This window comes from Dama dama, chromosome 15, assembly GCF_033118175.1.
Source record: "Dama dama isolate Ldn47 chromosome 15, ASM3311817v1, whole genome shotgun sequence".
NCBI lineage: Eukaryota > Metazoa > Chordata > Mammalia > Artiodactyla > Cervidae > Dama > Dama dama.
Genome location: NC_083695.1, coordinates 50,951,633 through 50,957,120, shown reverse-complemented (window position 1 = coordinate 50,957,120; position 5,488 = coordinate 50,951,633).

Here is a 5,488-nt window from a genome sequence, read left to right as displayed (position 1 = left end):
TAATGTTCTTTATCTTTCTGGCTTACTTCACTCTGTATAATGGGCTCCAGTTTCATCCATCTCATTAGAACTGGTTCAAATGAGTTCTTTTTAATGGCTGAGTAATATTCCATGGTGTATATGTACCACAGCTTCCTTATCCATTCATCTGCTGATGGGCATCTAGGTTGCTTCCATGTCCTGGCTATTATAAACAGTGCTGTGATGAACATTGGGGTGCACGTGTCTCTTTCAGATCTGGTTTCCTCAGTGTGTATGCCCAGAAGTGGGATTGCTGGGTCATATGGCAGTTCTATTTCCAGTTTTTTAAGAAATCTCCACACTGTTCTCCATAGCGGCTGTACTAGTTTGCATTCCCACCAACAGTGTAAGAGGGTTCCCTTTTCTCCACACCCTCTCCAGCATTTATTGCTTGTAGACTTTTGGATAGCAGCCATCCTGACTGGCGTGTAATGGTACCTCATTGTGGTTTTGATTTGCATTTCTCTGATAATGAGTGATGGTGAGCATCTTTTCATGTGTTTGTTAGCCATCTGTATGTCTTCTTTGGAGAAATGTCCATTTAGTTCTTTGGCCCATTTTTTGATTGGGTCATTTATTTTTCTGGAATTGAGCTTCAAGAGTTGCTTGTATATTTTTGAGATTAATCCTTTGTCTGTTTCTTCATTTGCTATTATTTTCTCCCAATCTGAGGGCTGTCTTTTCACCTTACTTATAGTTTCCTTTGTTGTGCAAAAGCTTTTAAGTTTCATTAGGTCCCATTTGTTTAGTTTTGCTTTTATTTCCAATATTCTGGGAGGTGGGTCATAGAGGATCTTGCTGTGGTTTAGGTCGGAGAGTGTTTTGCCTATGTTCTCCTCTAGGAGTTTTATAGTTTCTGGTCTTACATTTAGATCTTTAATCCATTTTGAGTTTATTTTTGTGTATGGTGTTAGAAAGTGTTCACCTTAAATGTAAATGGGTTGAATGCCCCAACCAAAAGACAAAGACTGGCTGAATGGATACAAAAACAAGACCCCTATATATGCTGTCTACAAGAGACCCACCTCAAAGCAAGAGACACATACAGACTAAAAGTGAAGGGCTGGAAAAAAATATTTCACGCAAACGGAGACCAAAAGAAAGCAGGAGTCTCAATACTTATATCAGATAAAATAGACTTTCAAATAAAGGATGTGAAAAGAGACAAAGAAAGACACTACATAATGATCAAAGGATTAATGCAAGAAGAAGATATAACAATTATAAATATATATGCACCCAACATAGGAGCACCGCAATATGTATGGCAAACGCTAACGAGTATGAAAGAGGAAATTAATAGTAACACAATAATAGTGGGAGACTTTAATACCCCACTCACAACTATGGATAGATCAACTAAACAGAAAATTAACAAGGAAACACAAACCTTGAATGACACAATGGACCAGCTAGACCTAATTGATATCTATAGGACATTTCACCCCAAAACAATCAACTTCACCTTTTTCTCAAGTGCACACGGAACCTTCTCCAGAATAGATCACATCCTGGGCCATAAATCTGGTCTTGGAAAATTCAAAAAAATTGAAATCATTCCAGTCATCTTTTCTGACCACAGTGCAGTAAGATTAGATCTCAATTACAGGAAAAAAAAATGTTAAAAATTCAAACATATGGAAGCTAAATAACACGCTTCTGAATAACCAACAAATCATAGAAGAAATCAAAAAAGAAATCAAAATATGCATAGAAATAAATGAAAATGAAAACACAACAACCCAAAACCTATGGGATACTGTAAAAGCAGTGCTAAGGGGAAGGTTCATAGCATTACAGGCTCACATCAAGAAACAAGAAAAAAGCCAAATAAATAACCTAACTCTACACCTAAAGCAATTAGAGAAGGAAGAAATGAAGAACCCCAGGGTTAGCAGAAGGAAAGAAATCTTAAAAATTAGGGCAGAAATAAATGCAAAAGAAACTAAAGAGACCATAGCAAAAATCAACAAAGCTAAAAGCTGGTTTTTTGAAAAAATAAACAAAATTGACAAACCATTAGCAAGACTCATTAAGAAGCAAAGAGAGAAGAACCAAATTAACAAAATTAGAAATGAAAATGGAGAGATCACAACAGACAACACTGAAATACAAAGGATCATAAGAGACTACTACCAGCAGCTCTATGCCAATAAAATGGACAACTTGGAAGAAATGAACAAATTCTTATAAAAGTATAACTTTCCAAAACTGAACCAGGAAGAAATAGAAGATCTTAACAGACCCATCACAAGCAAGGAAATCGAAACTGTAATCAAAAATCTTCCAGCAAACAAAAGCCCAGGACCAGATGGCTTCACAGCTGAATTCTACCAAAAATTTAGAGAAGAGCTAACACCTATCTTACTCAAACTCTTCCAGAAAATTGCAGAGGAAGGTAAGCTTCCAAACTAATTCTATGAGGCCACCATCACCCTAATTCCAAAACCAGACAAAGATGCCACAAGAAAAGAAAACTACAGGCCAATATCACTGATGAACATAGATGCAAAAATCCTTAACAAAATTCTAGCAAACAGAATCCAACAACATATTAAAAAAATCATACACCACGACCAAGTGGGCTTTATCCCAGGAATGCAAGGATTCTTTAATATCCGCAAATTATAATTTATTAAAATTTGTATTCATTGAAAAAAATTTACAAAGTATTTTTGGTATGGTTATATTCTATTTTTGTTATCATTATGCTAATTCCTGGTGATGAGAAAGTTAATCATAGGTATCAAAACAATTAAATATAAAAGTTCTGTATTTTTGTGAGTAAATAGATTTACTCACATTTCATTTAAAGGGTAGACATTGAATGAGTAGTATATTTATTTTTAAAAAATCAGAGTTTTCTGCTCTGTCCTTTGTGCAGTAATTGATAACAGACTAGATCTCTCACTATAAACAAGAATGAAACTGAATAAACTATTTTCAGATGTTAAACCAAAAGCATTGTAGGACAGAGATTATAGGTGGGATGAAAAGTCACAAGATAAATTCCTGGATAATCCAGACTTTTTGATTTCAGATTCTTGTTCACTTTATTGTAAGGAAATGAATCCAAATAGAGACAATGATCTTGCTAATCTAAAGAATAAGAAATTGGAACTCTCAATTGCTGACACAGCTAAGATTTCTGAACAGTGTGCCAGGCATAGGAATTTTTCATAGAATGCACTGCAGAAATCTGCACAGGGTTCTCCTAAGTCATTGTCCACATACAGGTTTCTATGTACAAATCAAGACCACATAAACAGGCAGGACATGGTTTTTGTGATTTGGGGGTTGGGGGAGGTGGGCAGGGCATTATTTTCAAGGTGTTGTTAATAGAACAAAAAAATGGAGATCTGAATATTACATAGAGCTTGGAGACAATGGAATTAATTCATTCATATGGAGTAATCTTACTGAATACTCTATCTATTCATTTGAGACCCTAGAAATACCATTCTTTAGATCCCTCTATCCAGGGATACACAAATGCTAAGTTCATGGCTAGTCTAGAGGAACTAAAGAAGCTTAAAAAACAAGACTTAAAAAAATAAAACAGATTCAAATGTAAGTGAACTGCAAATCAGCACTACATGTAACCCTCTTTAAAGAAAGAAAACACACAGCAGGCATTCAAAACAATATCAGCCATCATTTCTTATATGCAAAACAAAGCAAAAAAACCTTAATATGTGTAGACAAGGAGAAATATGACCAACTATCAGGAGAAAAATTTTCAATATTGCCAATAAAATGACAGACATGTTTAGAGTTAGTGAAAGCAATTTAAAAAGCCATTAAATATTTTCTATGAACAAAGATTTAAGATACATATAAATGTAATGAGAAATAAAATAGGGTATTACAGTAATAAGAACTAGAAACAAACAACAAAAATAAACAATTGAGCCCCAAATTTCATATATGAATGGAAAAGTTCAATGAATGACTTTAAGAGCAGATTGAACATATAGACATCAGTGGATTTAAACTATCAAACCAAATCATAGTGGAAAATAATTGACCAGAAACAGAGACTCATTGTCTTGTGGGACAACATCAAGTAACTTAATATACAGGTAATTGGAATCTGAGAAGCTGAGTAGATAGCATAATGTTTCAGAAGAAATAAAACGCAAGGAACTTCTGCTCTGACCTAACAGTATAATTAGTTCTAGACTAGGCTTGATGCTATAAACAAGCACAAAATCAAAACACAATATATGACGCATGAAGTGATTGTCTTCAAGCATTATATGGGAAACAGGACAAGAATGTTACCCAGAGAAGAGGGAAACATGGTATCACTTCATATTCAACTGGACTTTCTGCTGGAAGAAGAACATGGCAACATTACAGAGATGAAGATGCAGAGATCACAGTTCAATGCACTCAAAATGACTGTTCTGAGGGTACTGAGGAGGAGTATGCTCTGGAGAAAGAGAGGGAGTCATAGAAGTTCATGTTACGGGCTCATGAATTTTTTGCTGAGGAATGAGATGAAAACAATCAGAGATCACTTGAAGGATGGGAAACAGAATAGAGAAACTAGAAGTTAAACATTTATGAAAGATGGTAAAAATCTTTCCAAATAAGAATGGCAATGCAGAAAGTAAAGAATACTAGTAAGTAATTTAGTTTAGGAAACTAATTTTAGGAACAATATCTATATAATGTGTGTGTGTGTATATACACACATACATATGTATGTATATATATATACATACATATGTATATATGTTAAGTCACTTCAGTCATGTATGACTCTTCACGACCCTATGGACTGTAGCCCGCCAAGCTCCTCTGTCCATAGGATTCTCCATGCAAGTATACCGGAGTGGGTTGCCATTCCCTTCTCCAGGGCATTTTCTCAACCCAGGAATCAAACTCACATCTTAATGTCTTCTGAATTGGCAGGAGGGTTCTTTATCACTAATGTCACATGGGAAGCTCTAAAGGTTAGTTGCATCCAACTCTTTGGGACCCCATGGACTGTAGCCCTCCAGGCTCCTCTGTCCATGGCGATTCTCCAGGTGAGAATACTGGAGTGAGTTGCCATTCCCTTCTCCAGGGGATCTTCCTGACCCAGGGATCAAAGCCGGGTCTCCCACATTGCAGGCATATTCTTTACTGTCTGAGATGGCAAAGAGTTGGACATGACTGAGAGACTGACTACACACACACACACACACACACACACACAGAACAAGTGCAATGTATTGACAAGGGAAGATCCTTTCAATAAGAACAGCTGCTTAGAAAGGACTTTGTTGGGGGCCCAATATTAAGATAGGAACCAAAATTAAATTAAGAATATAGAGTCAAACCAATAAATATATCAAAGGAAAATTTTAGTTATATTTCAGTTTAACTGTTAAGAGCACAGTGTTTGAAACTGTGCTACTTATGATGAAATCAGTTTCTGTCACTTGGCTGTGAGACTTTATCCCTGTTATATTAAATA